Genomic DNA, 23,834 nt, shown 5'->3' with positions numbered 1-23,834 from the left:
ATGCGATTTTAAGTTTAAGTCGTTCTTGAGTTATAAACTATCATCTAACAATCTAACTAACATCCCCTTCTCTGATATATGAGATGGTATATAATTTGCTATATATGCGATATCTTGGATATCAGCATCATTATAAAGGTCAGAATTGGCTTTTTCGTGCATTTGTGATTTTGATAGAATAACATCAATTTGCTGTTTAATGGATTTTTGTATTATTGTATTGTATTATTTTATTGAAAGTTATGGTTTTTTGATCTATTAAATATTGTTCGATGGTCTTCCAAATTGGAAGGTGTTTGCCCAGCCCCATACCATAGACTAATGTAAAATGCTCATGATTGGTTTATAATTGTGACCTCTAGATCAACCACAAAATCAAGCTTTTTATACCCTCCACCATACTATGGAGGGTATATTTACTTTGTCATTCCATTTGTAACTCCTCGAAATACTCATGTCAGACCCAACAAAGTATATATATTCTTGACCATCTATCTGTCTGTTGAAATCACGCTATCTTTCGAACGAATTGAGATAGAAGGATACAATTTTACACCCATGTTTCTTTTGTGAGTAGGCAGATTAAGTTCGTAAATGGATCATGTAGGACCACTTTTTCATATATTGTTTTCATAAATTGTTTCAAATTTGGTATTTGAAGTTCGAAATTGATACTACAGCCTAAGACTGAAAATTGTCTGTGCGCGTTCACGTCTTCGTATAGCCCCCATATAACGGTACCTCTCGATATGCGGTATTTTGATGATTTTGGCGACATTATTTACCGGAATTGTTTCAAAATTGGTATTTGCAGTTCGTAATTGATACCACAGCCTAAGCCAGAAAATGGGCCATGTAGGTCCACGTCTTCGTATAGCCACCCGATATTCGGTACTTTTTTGATTTTAGCGATATTATTCACTGGAATTGTTTCAACTTTGGTATTTGAAGTTCGTAATGGATACTACAGCCTAAGACAGAAAATTGTCTGTGCAGGTCCACGTCTTCGTATAGCACTCATATAGCGGTACCTCCCGATATTCGGTATTTAAATGATTTTAGCGACATTATTCACCGGAATTGTTTCAAATTTTGTACTTGATGTTCGTAGTGAATGCTACAGCCTATGATATGAGATTTTCTGTGCAGGTCCACGTCTTTGTATAGCCCCCATATAATGGTACCTCCCGATATTCGGTATTTAAATGATTTTAGCGACATTATTCACCGGAATTGTTGCAAATTTGGTATTTCATGTTTGTAGTAGATACTATAGCCTATGACAGAAAATTGACATAGAATTTTACGCTGATCCAGAATATATATACTTTGTTGGGTCTTACACGATTATTTCGAGGAGTTACAAACGGAATAACAAAGTTAATATACCCTCCATAGTATTGCGGGGGGATATAAAAAGCAACACCAATTTTAAAAGTTTTATTAATAATAAAAAGGAAATTAGCAATAAAATACAAATATGAGCAATAAAAGAAATATAGATTTGATGTGTTGCCCGGAATCCTTTCCCAAAAACAAACTCTCTCTGAAAGAACTGTCAAAATTTCTCTCTCCAACCGCTCTCTTTTGCAGAACTTTCGGGTTAATAGAAGACTTCCAGTAACAATTTGTAACAATTGTTGCAAATTTTAGGGTAACCAGATACACCTATAGTTAGGACACACTTTATAATACCTCTAACAACAACATAATTCAGTGTAGCGAAGTTCCAATTTTATCAAAACTAACATACTTTCGACGGTCTGATCTGGAATCGATTCAATAATAGACGAAAAATAATACGTATTTCATGATACACGAAATTACTTTGTCTAAGAAATCCTTAAAAGATATTTCACTTTTTAAAAGATAGTCATAACGGTAATATGAATACATGTTTCTTCATAGACACCCTGTGTTTATTCGTATCGTAACGACATCAAATAGCATAGAAGCATGTGTGTCCGTGAGTATTAAGGCATTTCTGCTGACATGCGCTATTTTTACCGCTATAAACAATTCTTAGTTTCTCTCTCGCTCTCTGGTGCCTTATTTTGACAAATTCTCACATTTCAATGTTGCTAATATTCCTTCCTGTTTGTTTGGCTGTTTCCTTCACCATTCTCAATCGCAGTGCCCGAGCAATTTTCCACTCAAAAACATAATAAGACAACAACGACAAGAACACAGCACGCGGAGGAGGCCAAAATATGATTGGGAACTGTTTTGGTTAGTCAGTTGTCAAACTCATTGAGACGAGAACGGTTGCAAAAGAAACGGTTCGTAAACAGAAAAACAGAATTTTGTAAAGCGAAGCAAAAAAGTACCGCTAAATAATACAGGGTAACGGCAAGAATAACGCTCGTGGTGGTGGTGGTCGTCGTCAACGTTGTAGTAGCTTCAGCAGCCCCTTTTGAATATATGCTGTATGTATGTTGATGTGAATGTGTGTATACATGAAAATATTAAAGAAGCAAAAAAGCAACAACAAATAAAAAGGGGAAATTAAGAGCAACGTTCAAGATACTACAACAGACAGTCAGGTATTTTAATGAAGGCAAAAGAATCCATGATAAAATAGTGGAATATCCGAAAAAGTGTCAATTTAATATTTTGTTTTTAAATAAATAATTATAAATAAATTACTTGCACAAGTTAATGCCCAAAAAACCTCCATTCAGCCACAAGTTTTTTTATTTTGTGAAAAATATTTGCCAATGTGACCTGCCAATCCCCATCATGGTAAAAGGTGAAGAGAACGGCAGGTCCATCCAACGCATTGTCTAGCCTCCCTCTGTCTATTACCGCGTAATATTGGGCAATAATCTCCCAACAAAGCAAAAAAAAAAAAAGAAATAAATAACGAGAAGAAGAAGAAGACGAAAAAACAAAACGCCAAGTAATGAAACAAGTGAAAATATTTATGGTCCTGTCTGTCCGGGTTTATGTATAATTTTTTGTGTTTTCAATTTTAAAAATAACCGCATACGTCTCTACGGTCGGATCTTCTTGTACCCAGAGTCTGTGGCGGTACCAAAAGTGCTACTGAGAAAATATACACATATACGATTAAAAGAAACCAACAACAAAAAATAATTATTTTTGATGTCTGCTGCCTACGACGGCAGATTTGTTAAGTTGCCATCAAATAATATACATACAGTGAACGTCAATGAAATGTTAACATAAAGTATTCTTTAAAAAAAAAATTATAGTAAATCGATATAACGAAAATGGGTTTTTGATTAGACTGTATAGAATTTTATTTAAATCGGTTCAATAAAAAATATGCCACATCGGCTGCCACTGGCAAAGTATCGTAAACTATTATTGAATAGTTTATTAAAATTTCAACATTTCGATATAGTTTTGAAAATATGCCTAAAATTAGAGCTTAATATTGAATGAATAAAACCAAAACCTATTCAAATACAAAAAAGTTTGCCAGTGAGCATTCGATCAGTTACAGACCCGAAACCGGACCAAATTACATACAATTTATTTGTGTCATTCTCTAACCTTTTTAGACTTACTGACAAAAATCAGTGACCTTCCAATAGCAATATTTTCATGTAAAAAGTGAAACAGAAGTTAACCACATTATTTATCGATAGATCTTATCTTATTTTTTTAATTCTAAAATCCACCAAAAAGGACGAAAACACAAAAAATATTTCACAAATCTTACATTTCAAAGTTGTACATGTATATTTTGGCCAGGAAAAATAGTATTTTAATATATTTTTTATCGAAATAGTCGACTTTTCTATCTTTTGATTGTTTCCAATCAGTAAATAAGTTCTGAAACTGCAGTTCCTTGCGTAATATTGTCCCACGTTGGGCGAATGGTTTAAAATTCTGCATTTAGAGTTCATAATTAGTTATATATTCTGTGACAAAACATTATCTATATAGGTTCACTCTATCCTATAGCTCCCATGTAGCGGTACCACAAGGTAGTCAGTATTTTTATTATTTTAGCCATATCCGAAATAAGCATCCGGTTCTCATCAAATTTCACGCATGCTATTGAATATTGAATATTTCGGTCCGCTTTATCTGGTACCTTACGCATTTTTTCACATTTTCCAAAAGTTTCGGAAACTCCTTCATGAAGGGTCAAAAGTTAGAATAATCATAACTCAAGGCTGGTGGTATACATCTGTCGGCAAAATCGGCTAATACTATTTACCTTGTTTTACCGTCAATTGCTTATTTTTGACCACAGTATTTTTAATGCAATACTTATTAATCAGATTTCCTAATACGATGAACTAGACGAACTTGCGATGGAAATGTCTATCACTATTCAAAAAAACGTTATTCAACTGTTAGATTTTAGTTTAACTTTAAAATTTACAACAGCTATTAAAAAACGCGACTTTTCAATTTAGAACATGAACAATTGCACATATACTTGTGGTGTGTACTTTCATTGACACCCACTGTAAATTAAGAAAGCAAAATATTACAACGAAAATACCTATCTAGCAACAAAGCCAAAAAACCAAAGCAGAAAGTGATGTAAAATAAATAAATGTTTGAAATAATATACAATTTCATAATAGTGTTATATTCGGATTTTTTAATCATTTCAGAAAGAAATCGTTTAAGAAAAATAACAACGATACAAAAAACCTAATTAACCAAGAGCAAGCAGTAGCAGCCAACCAACATCTCTCCATTCATTAACTGACGAGACTGGTTTCCTTCGAACAACTCCAGTTACATAGAAAATATCAAGGTAACTATCCCCGAAAAAGAACTCCCAAATCCTTGTTTTTCTTTCTTTGCGACAGAAAAAAAATAACCAAATAGCATTGACTGACGTCTATTATCTCCTTGGTTTTTCTATTCGTTTGGCATTAACCAGTGTCATTTAGTTTTTGTTATTCCCGCATTAAAAACAGCTGTTTTCCTAGAGCTCGCTCTTTGCATCCCTCAATTTGAGTTGGGGAAAAAAACACATACTCTCTGTTCTCTCTCTCTCTCTTTCCATATCTATTGTCAATTGCCAATGTTGAACATGTTCTCCTCCAATTTACTCGTAATATGTTCTCAACTATATGCTACTGTATTAAATAAACAGCAACAACTAACCAAACACCCACCCACCCACAACACGTTAGAGAATTGCATTGAGAACAAGAAGAAGATTTTCTTTGTACAAAAACACATTCGCATGAACTTTGGCATCATCAGGGACACGCATTGTTTTTGTTTTGCATCTCGGCCGTTTTTTAACATTACAACTAAAAAAGAGGGTGTTATGAAAAGGGAAATGTGGAAAAGTGGTTGTAAGCGGTTTGTTGTCTACATTTGTAAAGTAATTCCTGAATGGATTATCAACCCCAAATCCCTTAGTGCGTTTTTTTTACAAAGGCAACCTTTAATTTGTAATTGTCAGAAAGGAATAAATACATATAAGACAGTGATGGGAAAGTATATTTCATTGCATTAAAAAGGGAATCCCTGAAAATGAAGCACAGAATCTATGAAATATGACATAGATATAGCGAAAGAGAGTCACATCTTAAAATTTCGTTTTACTTCCCTAATTTAAAAGATCATTACACAAGCAGTAATTCAACTACATTGACAATAATTTGAAAGGAGGCCATCAGCTAAGAGCTAAGTTCCTGTGAAAGATCTTTTATGCTTTCCGAAATATAGGGATCCAAAGTTTAGTAACAGGGAGATTTGTCTTTTATCGAGGCGAATTAATTGCAAACTCTCACTGGATGTGTCTATCACCAAAGGTCTTGAAGACCTGTAGAATACGGCAAAAGATTTCTTTGTAAAATTAAGAATAAGGCAGATTCTTCCAGGTATGGAGAGCATTAACTATGTAGCCAGGGGACGTCCCATCTCCATTAATATCAAAAGTTTTGGCTTTCCGATATTTCGTACTTATTTATATATTTTATTCTTAGAAGAGTGTTGGCATGTTTGTTCGAATTACCGTAGTATTTTGTTGTTGCAACATATTCATGCTTAATCCCATTATTATTGTTTATACCCTCTACCATAGTACGGAGGGTATATTAAGTTCGTCATTCCGTTTGTTACACCCCGAAATATTCATTTTAGAACCCACAAATATATATATTCTTGATCAGTATAAAATTCTACGTCGATTTAGCAGTGTCCGTCCGTCCGTCTGTCCGTATGTGGAAATCACTCTAGCTTCCGAACGAAATTAAGTAGGTTGAAAAAAATTTACTGAAATGTATATTATGTGTGCAGAACTTTTGGTATTGAAAATGGGTCATGTAGGCCCACGTTTTGGTATAGCTCCCATAGCTCGGTATATAATGGTACCTCCCGATTTTTGGTATTTCGATGATTTCAGCGACATAATTCATCGAAATTGTTTCAAATTTGGTATTTGAAGTTCATAATGGATACTACAGCCTAAAACAGAAAATTGTCTGTGCAGGTTCACGTCTTCGTATAGCCCCCATACAAGAGTACCTCCTTATATTCGGTATTTTGATGATTTCGGCGACATTATTCACTGTAATTGTTTCGAATTTGGTATTTGATGTTCATAATGGATGCTACAGTCTAAAACAGAAAATTGTCTGTGCAGGTCCACGTCTTCGTATAGCCCCCATATAACTGTTCCTCCCGATATTCGGTATTTTGATGGTTTAAGCGACATTATTCACCGGAATTGTTTGAAGCCTATAACAGAAAATTGTCTGTGCATGTCCACGTTTTGATATAGCCCCCATATAATGGTACCTCCCGATATTCGGTATTTTGGTAATTTTAGCTACATTATTCTCCGGAATTGTTTCAAATTTCGTATTTGAAGTTCGTAATGAATACTACAGCCTGTGACAAAAAAATTATCTATGCAGGTCCACGTTTTGGTATAGCTCCCATATAATGGCTACATTATTCACCGATTTTTTTTCAAGTTTTTTATTTGAATGTTGCAATGGCTTATGACAACAGTTGCCTACGCAGGTCCTCGTCGTATAGATCCTAATATAACGTCTACATTCGGTATTTTTAAGATTTTAACAAATATTTTTAACGGATTTTACTTTTTTGAAAATTGCCAAATACGTTCCAAATGGTGGAGGGTATTCAAAGTTCGGCCCGGCCGAACTTACAAAACTTTTAGTTCCAATATAGACTTGTTATTCTCTTGCTTAAAGTTCTTTCTGCCTAAAAGTATACTATACGTTTCTGAAACAATGAACATGATCAACAAATTCTGATTTCTCTTAAATTTGTTATTTCTTTAAATAATTTCTTTTTTAAATTACTTAATCCATGCTTTAAAATTTTAACTAAATGAATGAATTATTATCTAATAAAATCTCTTTTGACGATTTGCTTACCTCTGTTCAAAAAATATTCTTAAACCACCCTAGTATTGCAGACGCTTCTAATTACATGGAATGTAAATCGACTGTCTAAGAAACAACCTTGGTTTGGTCAAAGAAAAACAAAACAAACACTCTCTCGCACGCACACTCACACACACTCATTCTCATACAAATAACTTAACGGGAATTATTCTAACAACAAAAAAAGGAAACTGTCAAAACACCAACGGAAATGTCAAACAAAAACTTAAGTAGAACAAGAGCAACATTCAGTGTCGGTTGAAGTCTTTCCAAGCACATTGCAAATATTTGCACTCTTCGTTTTTTCATCGCTCCTTGAAACATGAACACACATTATTTTGTAAAAATTTATTTCGTTAAGCCACGTCTAGTTGTCAATATTCAATTGTAGATTCCTGGCCGAAAGTAGTTCAAGGTTATTTTCATTTCATTTCTCGTTCCATGTAACAGTTTCATTTATCCCAAAAAGGCATCCACAATTATCACCGCAACCAATGCCATCATCAAGTTTATTATGTTCCCCCACTCTCTTCCTCTCTCTCTCTCTCTCACACTTTTTATGTAGCGAAGTACATATGTTTAACGGGTATTGCAACATAACTGTGATCTGTTGTTGTTTCGAAATTGTTAAGTGCATTTCCGGTACATAACCACCCTCTATCCTCTCACAATTACGGTTGTTATGTCTTCAAAAGAGCATTTGCTGAGGGGTTGAGTTTGTGAGTACAAAAGAAAGAGAGCCAGTGTAATAGTTCCTCATTGGAGTTGGTTGGTTGTTTGAGTATTTATTCGGTGATGAAAACAGAGTATTTCGAGTGAATTTCAGAAATCCAACCTAAGTGCCGAGTGTCTTTATTTGAAAAAGTTTGTTTATATGAAATGCGAGACTATAAAAAATGTATTTGTTTATTTTGTTGAACGAAAGAAAAACGTTTTGTTATTTTTTCATTCAACATTCTGACACATTCAGGCACAGTAAGTAATTAGGCACCAAGTTGAACATTCTGTTTGATTCTATAAAATTCAATGAAATAAACAAATCCAAGTGAAAAATAATCGCTGGTTTCAAATTCATTAATTGTGATACGAGCCTCATTTAACATGGACGAGAAGGAAGCAAAGGTGCACGGAATTGTCGCAGACCAACAGTAATTTGTTAAATATCAGTGTTCAAAAGACCTTAAAGTAATACTTTTAAAATTTTTTTTTTCGAAGCCAGGTGCAAGGTGGAACAAGTAAAAAAGCAGCTCAATACGGCAGGGCCTAACTTTTAATACCCTCCACCATTTCGAAATTGAAAAATTTCAAAAAATCCGAAAACTACCACTTAAATGAAAACCGTTATATGGACGTGGACCTGCATACGAAATCTTGAAATACGAAATTTGTTACAATTACGGTGAATAATGTCGCAAAAATCATGAAAATACGGAGTACCGTCATATGGAGGGTATACGAAGGTGTGGAACTGCATAAGAACTTTTTTTCCTTAAGTTGTAGCACCCATTAAGATCTTTAAATACTTGAAACGATTCCGGTAAATAATGTTGCTGAAATCATGAAAACACGGAATTATAGGGAGGTACCATTATATGGGGCTATACGAAGATGTGAACCTGCATATACAGCTTTTTGTTATAGGCTGTAGTACCCATTACGAACTTCAAATACGAAATAATTCCTGTAAATAATGTCGCTAAAATCATAGAAATACCGAATATCGGGAGGTACCAGTGTATGGGGGCTATACGAAGATCTGAACCTGCATACAAATTTTTTCCATAGGATTTAGTACCCATTAGAATTTTCTGAACATACAAAATTTGAAACGATTCCTGCGAATAGTGTTGCTGAAATCATCAAAATACCGAAACGATCTAGCTATGTATGTACGCCCGTCTTGCCATGTTATTTTGTAATCACGCTACATGTCGCAATTATGGCCCGATCCTCAAGAAGTTGAAAATAGAGGTGGGATTAGGGTCAGAATAGACGCCTTTAGTTTTTGGAGATAATCGCAAAATATTAAGGGGTGGAAATGGACCAAAAACAGAAGATTTTCCTTATTTTTCTGTTGCTCCATAGGCCACAATTATAAACCTATTGACGCGGAGTTTTGCATGGAGTTAGAGTTTTGGGCTGAAGCCTACCAATTCGGAAGGTCAATAGAAATTATTTAGCGGGTAAAATAAACTTTAATTTTTATGTCGGAAAATAAGAATATTTTTAATCCCGGTCAAATCACAAATACATTAAAAAGTCACTTCTGACCATTACAGTAATGCTGACAGCCAAGGTATGGGATACAAAGCAAAGTAGGTACAATTCGGAATGGTCTCTTGCCAGAAAAGAATTAAATTTAAGAAAATATCATAAAAATATAACAATAAAAAAGTGCATTTTTTGTTAATTTTTTATCTCATGCGATTTTTTTAATTTGACTTACAATTTTGAATTGCACATTTCGTATAGTTATTCTATACCCCGCAGCACTATGTTTTAGGGTATTATATACAGGTCGCAATTATTGCCCGATCCTCACGAAATTTTGCATGGGGGTAGGGTTATGGCCAGGGTCAGAATAAAAGCCTTTTGCCTTTCAAGATGTACATTTATGGTTCAAATAGAAAAATATATAAATCACATGTTTCCCATAACACCTAGTACATCCCCTAGAAAAATTCCAAAACTTTGATTTAAAACGCAAAAATCTCATATTGAGTAAAGAGCCATATGTAAAACAAGGCATGAGTCAAGTATGATAATGGACAGTATTTACATGTACCTCCCACACAAAAAGTCAACATTTTGAGCACAAGTAATAACCCTCCCAAAGTAAAAAAAAAATATTAACTTGGTTCGTCCTAATATAGGGTGATTTTTAGCAATTATCTTTTTGGCAACACTGGCTTAAAGAGCGCAACCACGTTTCGTGCTTTGTTTCACTGTCAAACCAAATCATTGAATTTGTTTATTAAAACTACCTAAACCCGGTGCGCTTAGCTACCCCTTTTGATTTTATATGCATTCAAAATTTTATATATAAATATTTGTTGGCTTAACAAAAATAAAGGAAAAACATGCCAAATTAACGAAGTTGTTGGTCCTTCGGATTCATTAATTTCATAGCAAATGCTAAGCGTACAGGAAACTATAAGCTTTGGAAGTTGAGTGGTATTTCTGTTGCAATTGGTGAATTCGAAGTGGCAACATACCTCCCCGTTATAATAGTATCCTCAATTAAATTGTTGTATAGGTTTTTATTCATAGCCTAATACCAATACAAAGGCGTTGTGGGTCAAGGCTTCTTAATAAAATCTGAACTGATTTGAATATAATTTGACAAATGTATGTTCGTTTCAAATTCCGTTACACATTCCAAATTTCATTGGAATTAGAGACGCATAGCGTGTTTGGTGCATCAAATACATGAAATCGGTCGAAAATGTATATGGGAGCTATATCCAAATACGCGCTGATTTCAACATAATTTGTCAACATTGAAGCATTTATTCGTGGATACCGTCCGAAATGTTGGAAAGAGTACGATCACTTTGTTTGTTTACAAACTGCTGGACAACGAAAGTTTTCTTATCGGAGAAAACCAAAATCGGCAGTTCAACACCCTCGGCCAAGCGAAGCACCTCTATAGCTCTTTTGAGTCTACTTCATTTCTGTTGCGGTGTAAGTTCTTGCACTTTTTTGAATTTCAATGGCTTTACCCCGAGGTCATTTTTCAATATTTGCCGAATGGAATATTGCGATATGTTCAGCTCACAAGCCATTTTTCGGCCACTGCGACGCGGGTTTTGGTCAAGTCGCTTCTTTACTTTTCGAATAATTTCTGCTGATGTTGCTGTTTTATTCCGTCCTCTTCCTTGACGTCGGGGTACGCTACCAGTATCACGGTAACGAGCGATTGCACGAGACATAAAAGATTTATTCACATTTAAATGTTGGAGTGCTCTAACGATAGCCACTTGTGGTTTTCCAGCCAAATATAAGGAAATCACGCGCTTGAATTTCATCACGAATAACTTTTTTTCTGAAAAATGCTCCCCAAAATGCTTTTGCACGCTTGTAAACAATATAATAAGCTGTCACTGGAATAATTTTATCAGCTATCGGACGAGTGGCTTCGAAAATACAGCTGTCTGAAGTTTTTTCATCTCACCCTGTATGTACTTTGTTAGGTCTAAAATTATTATTTCGATGAGTTACAAACGAAATGACGAACTTAATTTACCCTCCATACTATGTATAGTGGAGGGTATAAAAATAATCAATAGTAGAGCCGTAAGATACAAGCGGTGTTTTACCTAGTGTTTGCATTAAAATGAAAAAAAGGTCGGAACCAGTGTACAAGTCTATTGCTCTGTTCCAGAACCTACAAGTATCTAATCTTGGATCTTGGAGCTGAGCATGTAAGGACCGAAGAGTATAGGTATAGGTAAGCCGACTTTCGATTGATCGTATGGTCGACGTTTGATGTTGAAAACTGTAAAAGTCAAAATCAAAAATTAGTCTTTTTGTAATCGTCTTTCGATTTTAAGGTTATAGCGGAAGGGTCAAGTTCGTATAGATGCCAAACTTCTCATCTTGGCTCTCTAGAAGATAAAGTTTTCATATTTGGGCATATGGAGAGGTATATTAAAATAAGAAGGGAGAAGGCACCTTGTCTTCAAACTTTTCAAAAGTCACATCAGGAATTTTTGTCCAATTTCAATTTTAAATGTTAGGCACATACATACCTGCCATACCTTCGTTACAATTGCATTCACTAGTATCTTTTTGTCGTTGAAAATTTCTATGTATTACCATCATAATATTTTTCTTGTTTTACTTTTAGCAAATAACTATTAAACAATAGTCGTCATTTTTTTGCCATTGCCGAGAGACAGACAACCGAGATACATAAACGGCGATCCTTTTATGTATTCTCCAAAAAAAAGAAAACAACAGCAACAAAACGTTTATTGTTGACATTCTACAAATAACTGTCTTATAAAAGGCGAAAGCTCACAACATTACCGTTTGTGCGCCCTACAATGGCCTTTTCATTTCATAGCAAGTCCTCTGCTGTCGGGTTCTCGGCTTGGGTCCTTTAGCTGTTTTTCTTTCGAAATGTTTGAAGGCTGTTCTGTCGTTATGAATGAATGGGTCGCAAAGAGGTCACTAACTTTTAAATGTTCTTTGCCTCTTCAGATATTGTTGGCTGCATTCGTCTTTTTGTAAGCTTTGAAAATAAATAGCTGAGGAAAACATCAACAACAATAAACGAAGGATATCCGTAGTTCTGACAAAGTGTTTGCGTTATGGATATGAAAAACAAGCAAAAAAGGCAAAGGAAAGCATTTAAAATGTTGGCGCTCCGAACAATAGAGGTGGCCAAGAGTTATGATTTGTAGCAGATTTAAAAAAGTAAAAAGTGTCTATGCCAAAATAACGGCAGGGAAGGTACGCTCAAGGAGGTGTTAGATAAATGGGGGTTAGATAGTGAACAATAAAATAGGCAATTGGTGTTATGAAAAATTCAGGGATGCCTATTTGGATTTGGATTTAGTTTCCCCCTTATGATGAATACTTCCTTGCCAAAATATTGAGAAGAGCAGAAATCGAATCGGCAAATTTCCCATCTTTGTCGGAATACTCCTTCAAAGTTATCTTGTCTCGAAATATTTCAACGAAGTCAAATTTGTCGACTCTGAAAAATAATAATGCACTAAAGGTGTATATATGAGGTGATGCAGAAAGCCCATCTGGTATCTTCTATTGCTGTCAAAACTCAATTTTCTTAAATAAGAATATTAAAAAAATACATCTATTCTGATAATAATATTCGCGCACAACTTCGAAATGTAAAATTTCTGAATCGACTCAGAATGTGATCCTATGCAGATCATCAAAAGGAACTTTGAAATTCACAAAGTCATAATACCTTAACCCCAGTGTGGTATGAGGTATAATTATCCTTTTGGCTCTACAGAAATTGGGATACGTAAGTCGAGACTCGATAATCGGCTTGTGATGTTATACTGTGAGAGGTAGCAAATCCAGATTTTCTCGCTTGACTTTTTTGGTATCTACCTTTCGTTACACTACCCGCCTATACAGGGTGAGATAAAAAACTGCAACAAAGTCCAAACCCATAATTTTTAATTCTTTTAAAATTTCATTGAATGAAAGCAACAAATGTCGGAAATAGCATCAAATTTTAGAATAAGTTTAGATTTGTTCGAATTGCTCACCTTTGGCACGAATTATGGCCTTCAAACCGCCAATGAAACCGTCACACGCTGCTCGAATATTGCTCTGCGGTATTTTGGTAAATTTCAGGGGGTATTTTGGCAAATTTCAGGCGAAGCGCTTGTTTGAGTTGATCGACACTTTTGTATTTTTTATTGCCAATCTTGCTTTCCAAAATACTCCAGACACAATAGTCCAACGGATTGGTATCCGGAGATTTTGGTGGCCATTGTGCCCTGGAAATGAAGCGAGGAACCTCATTTTGTAACCATTCTTGGGTGGCGCGTGCTGAGTGCGATGGTGCGGGGTCCTGTTGGAATATCCAAGGTCTGTGGGCAAAATGTTTGCGTGCCCAAGGTTTTAGTACACCCTCCAGAATATTTTCGAGATAATATTCGGCATTTATTCTGATGTCACGGTCGATTAATACGAGCGGAGTGCGGCTGTTATGGCGGCCCACACCATTTCTATGGCCGGCGCTTGAGTTCTGGTGGCCAACCAAAGGTACACATTTTCAGCTGACCCTTTGGCAAGTAAACACGATCATTTTGTTTGTTTACAAACTGCTGGACGATGAATGTTTTCTCATCGAAGAAAACTAAATTCGGTAGATCACCACTTTCGGCCAAGCGAAGCAACTATTTGGTTCTCTTGAGTCTATTTTCTTTCTGTTGCGGTGTAAGTTCTTGCACTTTTTGGAATTTCAATGATTTTACCCCGAGCTCATTTTTCAATATTCAATATTTGAATGGAATATTGCGATATGTCCAGATCACGAGCCATTTTTCGGCCACTGCGACGCAGGTTTCAATCAAGTCGTCTCTTTACTTTTCGAACCATTTCTGCTGATGCTGCTGTTTTCTTCCGTCCACTTGCTTGACGTCGAGCTACGCTACCAGTATCACGGTAACGAGCGATGGTACGAGACACAAAAGATTTATTCACATTTAAATGCTGGAGTGCTCTAACGAATGCCACTTGTGGTTTTCCAGCCAAATATAAGGAAATCACACTATCACACTTGAATTCCTTCACGAATAATTTTTTTCCTGGAAAATTCTCACCAAAACGCTTTTGTACGTTTGTAAACAATATAATGAGCTGTCACTGGAATAGTGGCTTCGGACTAGTGGCTCCGAAATGACAGCAGTCTAAAGTTGGTTACAGTTTTTTCATCTCACCCTGTATAAGTTGTCTATCTTATTTTTTTCTATTGTAAAATATTCATGATTTATTTTTCTTTTAAGTAAATTATTCCCCAACGTTCAAATGCTTCGCTTCGTTTCGTTTCGTCCTTCCTAAACGCATGTCCTGCATGTCCTTAAACAATCACATTGTGAAAGGCAAATTCATTGAAAATTCCATTAACATTTCAAACTGTTGCCAAAACGACAGACAACTAAGCAGAGACGAACAGACAGTCAGACGGACCGAGGCATAAATGCACATTTAAACAAATTATAAACTGACAGGATTAAAATGTTCGAAACCCGGTCAGTGCTAAAACCTTCCATTGTGATGTCGGAGGTGGTGATGGTGGTGCTGGTGGTCTCTATGCATAATGAATTATTTGGATTTTAAAAAGTTTTTTGTTTTGTTGTTGTTATTCCTGGCTTTTATCCAAATGAATAAAGACAATAGTTGCCTAACATGCCCGGAGGCTACATACATGTCCTTATGCACACATCCAGACACCATCAAATGTACTTGCACGTACATTCATTTCGCCATACATCTTCGGGCCATTGTTTTGGTATTTGTATAGGCCATAGTAATGGTTACTCCTTCTCGTTGGGGAAAACAAAAATTAAAATTGAAATGAAAGGAAGGGAAGGGAAGGAAAAGAAAAGAAGAAATGGAAAAAAACGGGAAACAATCTACCATTTAGTTTTCTTTTTTCTGGAAATGTTATTTTTACGGAGGATCCAAAAATAAAATCGAAAAAATGGCGCCCAACACAACCCAGCAAAAAATTGGTTATCACATGTCATTATATCATGCCTCACAAGATAATATCAACACATTACCAACTGATTTTTTTAAAATTATACTTTTGATTTTGAAATAGGTCAGTTTTTTTTAACCAAGCCCATGATTCTGCCATTGCCAATATATTTGTGTCCGCATTATATACATACATACAAAATTAAAAAAAAACCTATCACATGCAAATGACAGAGTTTTGTCGGTGTCTGGCACAGGCATTGCTTTCGTACCGGACCACTTGTATTTTGAGTTATTTTAGTTTTCCTAACTTTTTCAACGTTGTTGGGTCATACCGAACCGAGAGCACAGCAGACAACAAAATAGCAAAACTACACTGACCCATTTACAACCTGATGAATACACCGAGAAATGCATAGCTGTGTGTAGTACATGTATATATGTTGTATGTTATGCATTCTGGTAGATTTTTTACAACAAAGGAAACACATAAAATACATCCATCACTTTCCGGTTAGAACATGTGAAACTGCATTTGTTTCCATTGTACCAAGGTATATTTCTAACCACCACAAAAATCAACAAATAACCAGTAAAGACAGACCAAAGCCGTGCTGGGCCGACTATATGATACCCTACATCACTATGAATATTTAGTAGAGCTCCCGTAACAAAAGAATTTATTTGAAGTAGATCATACCACCTATCAACATTTCCCTTTAGAGCAGTTATAGTTTGGTTGCAGAGTGAACTAAAATATGGGAGGCATATCCATCCAATTCTGAATTGATTTTCACTAAACTTGACTAATTTTTTAAACCAAATAACGTTGCTATATAGTGCATGATATCACTTCGAGAAGGATTATATTAAAAACCAGTAAAGAAAATCTTAAAGTCGGACGGGCGGACTTTATGATACCTTACACCACTTTGCTAATTTAGTAGAGCTCCACATAACAATTAAAAGTTTTTATGGGAGAATTCAATCATACAAGCTATGTTTATAATTTAAAGTTCAAAGGACTAAATATGCCGAAGCATTTGTATGTTTTAAATTCGGACATGTGTTGCCCATTTGGCGCACAAAAAATTTATAATCGGATAATAATATATAAGGGAGCTATATTCGTCCGTGGGCCAAGCAAATTTTCATCTGGATCGGGCAATAAATGCGACTTGTACTTTGTTTACAAAAATACATGGACAGACGGACAGACGGACGGACATGCATAAATCGACTCAGAATGTGATTCTATGCAGATCATCAAAAGGAACTATGGGTCTATCTCGTTTCTTTTGCCTGTTACAAACAAATGCACAAAGACATAATACCCTGACCATCTTGTGGTGTAGGGTATAAATATATATCGGAGCCGAGCTCCAAAAAAGGAAACGTACGTCACGAAATTCATTCCATTTGGGCTGATATTAGCCATTACTTGCACAATAAACCCGATATCGCTTGAAAATATATATGGGAGCTATATCCGGTTTATTTCTGAGCTCTATAATATATCTGGTACCAAATATCATTGTTGTCGAATGCAAATTACGAATATGAGGGACTTAAACACCAAATCGGATGAAACATGTACGAGTATATGGGAGCTAAAGCTATATCAGAACCGATTTTCACCAAATTTGATGTACTTGCTCCTAGACTGAATTCGGTCGAATGTACCAAAATTCAGGTCATTTGGACTTATATTGGCCATTTGGTGCACAATTAACCTGATATCGCTTGAAAATATATATGGGAGCTATATCCAAATCTGGTTTTGGGATGAATTTAGTCGTAATTGCTAAAATCAGTCAATTTGGGCGGATTTAGCAAAAAACCTTATATTAGATAAAAATATATATGGGAGCTATATCCTAAATCTAATCTAAACCGATCTCGATAAAATTCGACAGAGGTATTTTCGAGCAGTATCTGATGTTCGTTACCCAATATCATTCTTGTGGAGTGCATATTACGCATGTGAGGAACTTAAGACGCCAAAAAACATATATATGGGATCAATAGCTATATTTGAACAAGTTTTCTCCAAATTTGATGTACTTGCTTCTAGACTGAATACGCTGAGATGTACAAAAATTCAGGTCATTTGAACTTATATTGACCATTTGGTGCACAATTAACCCGAAATCGGTTGAAGATATATAGGAGATATATCTAAATCTGATCCGATCATCACCAATTTCAATAAGGTTCGTCCTGGGGCCGAACAAATATTGGTTGGAAAAATTCATTTCAATCGGACAATAAATGCGGACGGACGGAAAAACGGACTGACATGCGTAAATCGACACAGAAAGTAATTCTAAGAAGATCCTCAAAAGTAACTATGGGTCTGTCTCGCTTCCTTCTACCTGTTACAAACAAATGCACAAAGACATAATATCCTTACCACTACGTGATGTAGGGTATAAAAAAACTATCTTAGACTTATAATTTGAGCTACCTTTATTTAAGAGAAATTTTGGAAATCTGAACTTTTATTTGGAATTTTTGAGATGATATGAAAATAACATATTTCAGTCACTTTGGATGGCTGCCTCGATATATCAGGGGTACCACTTTGTGGAGCCTACACCAAATATTGGGCCTACGTTGCAAAAATACAGTGAGAGTTCAGATTGCAACTAGTTTGTATGGATAGGCTTCTAAAATTTGAAGGCACAGCTACGTGAGGGAAATACAAAGTAGTAAACCTATAAAACTGTGATACAAAATAGGCCTGGGTGGCAAATTGCATATTATTGCTGGAAATATTCTGTTAACATAATTTCTATCAAAGAGAGCGTTTCGAGAGAGAAATTTTGACAGTTCTTTTACTGATAGTTTGCAAATTCTTGCGACACAAATTATTTCTTGAAATCGCTGCTGTTCTTGAATTATGCTTTATTTTGGTACAAATAATTAAAAAGGAATTTTTCTAAATTCACAATTGTTTTTTCTTTTTGGAACATGTGTCAGGAACTATCGGAAATTCATGTTTTTTGTTGCGGTTCAGTTAATTTTTTTATTCCTAGTAAAAATTTTTGTGTCTTTTTATGATGGACAATTCCTGCAGGAAAAGTAACCAGACAGACCTATTGTTTGTCACAATTTCCCATGTTTATTTTCCTATTGTTTCCGATTGAGATGACATTTTCCACAAATCATTCGTTTGGCTCAAGGACGAACCATATTAAAATTGGTGATAATCGGCCCACATTTAGATAAAGCTCCTATATATATTTTCGCTCGATTTTTATTTTATTATCCTACCAAATTCAGCTAAGAGTCATGTTATTCGAAATCGGTTCAGATATAGGTGTAGCTCGCCATGCCTATGTTTCGACCGATGTGGTGTTAAAGTCCCTTTTATTCGTAATATGCGACATCCGCGACAATGATATTTGGTACCATATATTCCACAGTTATTCCAACAGTGACCTAAATATCAAATTTCAGAATTTTAGCTCGGTCCTTTCACCAAATTTATCACGCATATTTAAAACAATTTACATCTCTCAATCCTAGACACCAACAGGGATCCAAAATTAGTACTATTTAGTACTCTTCGTACAATTAAAAATCACCTCCACATCTCAATTCCAGATACCAACAGAACCTCAGTATCAAATTTGATGATCCCTTTACCCAATACCAAATTTAGTTTAAGTGATTTTCGAACAACCATAGTAACCATTTCCCAACCTACCTCCCAAATCTCAACCTCAGATACCACAATATCAAATTTGAGTATTCTAGCCCTATCTCTTCATCCAATACCCAATTTAGTAACATTGAGTACTTTTCGTACAAGACACACTTTCAAATGGATCTCATATCAACATTTCAAGTGTTTAGACCTATCCGTTCACTCAATACCAATTTGTACTAAATATAGTATCATTTAGTACTTTTCGTGCACTTGTAGTACACATTTCCAAAACCACTCTTTTATCACAAACCATAAACCAACAGGTACCTCAATACAAAATTACTTACTTTCCAAACTTGATTCTCCCACCAAAACTGAAGTTCACATTGAACCGAAGCATTGTGAACCTGACAGCCCTGACATACACACAGTTCTATATGCCTTTGTATTGTTTTGAATAACGAAAGGTGAATTATAGAGTCTGCAATTGCTATTTTTTCGACATCATAAAGGAAGCATCGGATATCGTATTAAAATCTTTAGATCCTATCAGGTTCTGGAGTAAAGCAAAAGAAAACAGTTGAAAATATCTTAAATTTAGTTGCTAGAAAACCTGTTGACCTCCAATGCCAGGTCGTAGATTCTGGAAACAGAAGGATTGGATTCCTTTTTCTTACCACGTATTGCTCTGCAGGCTTATACTTGTCTGTCAGAACACAGATTGGTATTTTTCGAGATTCTTTTGCCTTTTTGAGGCTCGGAGACCAGAGTAGTTTATCTCGAGCGAGGCGTATAAAGTTTGGTGAGTTGGAAAGCTTATATTTCAAGACTCTATATTTGATTGATATTGGTCCAAATAGTACCTAATTGTGGTCTGATAAGGACCTTCTTATAAATCTTTGACTTGGCGTCGTCCTTATTTTCACTCGGCTTAGTACCCCTATAAGAGTGAAGTTATCGTTTTTATACCCTTCGCCATTCTATGGAGGGTATATTAGCTTTGTCATTCCGTTTGTAACTCCTCGAAATATTCATAATAGACCCTACAAAGTATATATATTCAGGATCAGCGTAAAATTCTAAGACGATAAAATTCTAGTGATGTTCGTCTGTCTGTCCGTCTGCCCCCATATAACAGTACCTCCCGATTTTCGTAATTGTAGCGACATTATTTACCGGTATTATTTCAAATTTCATATCTAAAGTTCGTAATGGGTACTACAGCCTATGACAAAAATTTTTGTATGTAGGACCACGTCTTCCTATAGGCCCCATATAACGATACCTTTTCGGATTTTTTTTGCAATTGTTTAAGTTCCTTCCAAATGGTGGAGGGTATTAAAAGTAATTCGATCCCATTGCTTTGTTGCGAATATTTTCTTCAACGATTTAAAGTTAGTTAAAGGGAGCTGGCTTTAAGAAATCGCTGGATTCAGTTCCATCTAATACAGGGAACAGAATAATCTCTGAAAATTAGTTTTTACATAAAATTCCTAGAAGCTAAAAACGCTTTTATGTGTTTGTTTTCTCTTTCGAGACGAGCTTAATGATCTGAAATTTGCAATGAAAAGGAAAGCCAGATAGACACTATCACACACTCACCACTATGCGACGTGTTTCGCCGTTGGTTAAGCGGCTCATCAGGCATATTTGGTGTGGATGATGGCTTACAAGGGCCGTTCTCTGGAAAGTAGTATATATTTCGAACTTATTGCAAATTAGCATATGCAAATATAGATAATACACTAGAAACTTTCCAAGTTCGACTCAAGATCTATTGACAGATCTTTTTCACAGCAAAGTTTTGTTTTTGTAGTGATGAATTTTTTGTCCACAACATCCACAACGCTTTTGTTTGCTGGGATTCTCATTTACTTGGAAGCAAACAAACAAAAGAACACAAAAAATAATTCACATCTCACAAAAACCAATTTGGCCATCATTAAAACTTTCATTCATCCACCTGTTTGTTTTTATAGAAAAACAAACTCACAATTTCAGTAAACAAAAGTAAAGGTAATGGACCGTAAATTTTAATTTAAAAATCCTGAATGCTTTAGAATTAAAATCTATAGAAAGATATAGAAATATAAATGGGAAAATAATGTGTGTTCAAATAGCTTTAAATTAGAAGAAAGACAGAATTTTCCATAAGACTGCTATGGCTTATAACTATTTTTTTTCATTTGAAAGTACTATCTACAAGTCATGAAATCCTAAATCAAAATTCACTGAAAAGTCTATAATTCTAAATTAAATTTTGATCTTTGTGTTCAAAAAGAGTTCTCAAATCCTAAAATCGAATTTCCCTCTAGACTTCATTTGCCTATTTCTATTACTGGCCACAATGCTGCAATAGTAATCATATGCTTCTCCACCGCTCCTTAACGATCCTTCATCCTTGAGATGAAAAAACTGCAAACAACTTCAGATTGCTGTCATTTCTAAGCCACTCGCCCGACAGCTTTTATAATTATTCCAGTGACAGCTCATTATATTGTTTACAAGCGTACAAAAGCATTTTGTTAAGAATTTCCCAGAAAAAAAGTTATTCGTGATGGAATTCAAGCGTGTTGGTGTGATTTCTTTATATTTGGCTGGAAAACCACAAGTGACTATCGTTAGAGCACTCAAGCATTTAAATGTGAATAACTCATTTGTGTCTCGTACCATCGTTCGTTACCAGTAGCCCGACGTCAAGGAAAGGGACGGAAGAAAACAGAAATGGTTCTAAAAGTAAAAAAGCGACTTGATCGAAACCCGCGTCGCAGTGACCGAAAAATGGCTCGTGAGCTGAACGTATGGCAATATTCCATTCGACAAATATTGAAAAATGAGCTCGGGGTAAAGCCATTGAAATTCCAAAAAGTGCAAGAACTTACACCGCAACAGAAAGAAAATAGACTCAAAAGAGCTAAATAGTTGCTTCGCTTGGCCGAAAGTGGCGAACTGCCGAATTTGGTTTTGTCCGATGAGAAAACATTCGTTGTCCAGCAGTTTTGTAAACAAACAAAATGATCGTGTTTACTTGTCAAAGAGGTCAGCTGAAAATGTGTACCTTAGGTTGGCCTCCAGAACTCAAGCGCCGGCCATGCTGATGGTGTGGGCAGCCACAACAGCGGGTGGTCACTATCCGCTCGTATTAATCGACCGTGGTATCAGAATAAAAGCCGAATATTATCGCGAAAATATCCTGGAGGGTGTATTAAAGCCTTGAGCATGCAAACATTTTGGCGGCAGACCTTTGACATGCCAACAGGACTCAGCACTATCGCCCTCAGCACGCGCCACCCAAGAATGGTGACAAAATCATGTTCTTCGCTTCATTTCCAGCGCACAATGGACACCAAAATCTCCGGATACCAATTCGTTGGACTATTCTCTCTGGAGTATTTTAGAAAGCAAGGTTGGCACTAAAAAATACCAGAGTGTCGATCACCTCAAGCAAGCGCTTCGCAGGGAATGGGCCAAAATACCGCAGAGCAATATTCGAGCAGCGTGTGACGGTTTCATTGGCCGTTTGAAGACCATAATTCGTGCCAAAGGTGACCAATTCGAACTAATATAAACTTATTCTAAAATTTTATGCTATTTTCGACACTTTTCGTTTTATTCAATAAAATTAAAAATTATGGCATTTGACTATGTTGCAGTTTTTTATCTCACTCTGTATATTTTTTCAAGAAATAACGTATACAATTTGACTGTCCATGTTGTAGAGATAATTTCGGTTGTTTCTACTCTGTAGCGCAGCCATTCCGAGATATAAAGCATATTTTATTAGAAAAAAATATTACCAATGATTACGTATGGCCAATACCAACTTCGCATAAAAATAAAATTTGTATCAGTAATTACGTCAAAGTAGCTGCTTTACACATTTATATATATATGAATGTATGTATATGAACGTATTTACAACGCATGGATGCTTAACTATCTATTTTTAATATTTCATGAGCTAATTTGAGGTCTCACCATTCTATTATTAAATAATTATGCATTTAAATATTACACATTAACATATCTACACAGACACATACAAATTTATACACGCTCGGAATGTTCAAGTATTTTAATCGTTAAGTAAATTACCGTCAAGCAATCAACAACAAAAATATAAGACCGCACAATTCAGTCGTTGAAAGGCGTTGGAATTTTCTTTTTTTTTTTGTCCGTCTTCGTCTTCGACATTTTCTTCTTCTTGTAAATATTATTATTGTGTCACCAACGTTTATGGTTATTGTTATACCCAACTCCCCTCTCGTTGCCCGATTTCCTGTCTCATTCCGCCTTCCGTCATCAAGCCTCAACATATTTTTGTAATTTTTCGCTGTCTGATTTATATTTTCTACGTTTTTGTAGTTGTTGGTTTTTGTTGGTTGAGTACGAGTTTGGCGTCTGTTGTTCTGGTTGAATGTAAATTTTGGCACCCGTTTGTCGCCTGTTGATAGAAGATGGGCCAAAAACAAATAGAGCAGCCAAAACGTCCACAACACAGCAACAACAACGACAACAATGGCAAAGGCAAGAAGAAATAACGTCAGCAAAAAAAAAAAACTAACAAAGAAAATCAACAAAATAGAATAATAGGAAAATATGCAATAAATAAGAGATTTGCTTTT

General features: G+C 35.5%; 1 protein-coding gene across 12 annotated transcripts in view; it reads left to right on the top strand.

Moving 5' to 3' along the window:
- The first annotated feature begins 2,169 nt into the window (after positions 1-2,169).
- Positions 2,170-23,834, top strand: part of LOC101889795 (MAGUK p55 subfamily member 7) — a 49,167-nt gene continuing 27,502 nt past the window's right edge. For 2 of the 12 annotated variants that reach the window (XM_059120524.1, XM_059120513.1), the window contains exons 1-2: positions 2,235-2,426; positions 4,599-4,744. The gene's annotated coding sequence lies outside the window, so the exon portion shown is untranslated. Of the gene's footprint in view, positions 2,544-3,071; positions 3,180-4,598; positions 4,745-23,834 lie in introns of those variants that run through there. The other 10 variants (XM_059120517.1, XM_059120514.1, XM_059120515.1 and 7 more) reach the window with 10 other exon arrangements.

Source organism: Musca domestica, unplaced genomic scaffold (assembly GCF_030504385.1).
Source record: "Musca domestica strain aabys unplaced genomic scaffold, Musca_domestica.polishedcontigs.V.1.1 17, whole genome shotgun sequence".
Lineage (NCBI taxonomy): Eukaryota > Metazoa > Arthropoda > Insecta > Diptera > Muscidae > Musca > Musca domestica.
Note: the sequence above shows the minus strand (reverse complement) of the source record. Positions and strands in the feature narration are given on the sequence as shown.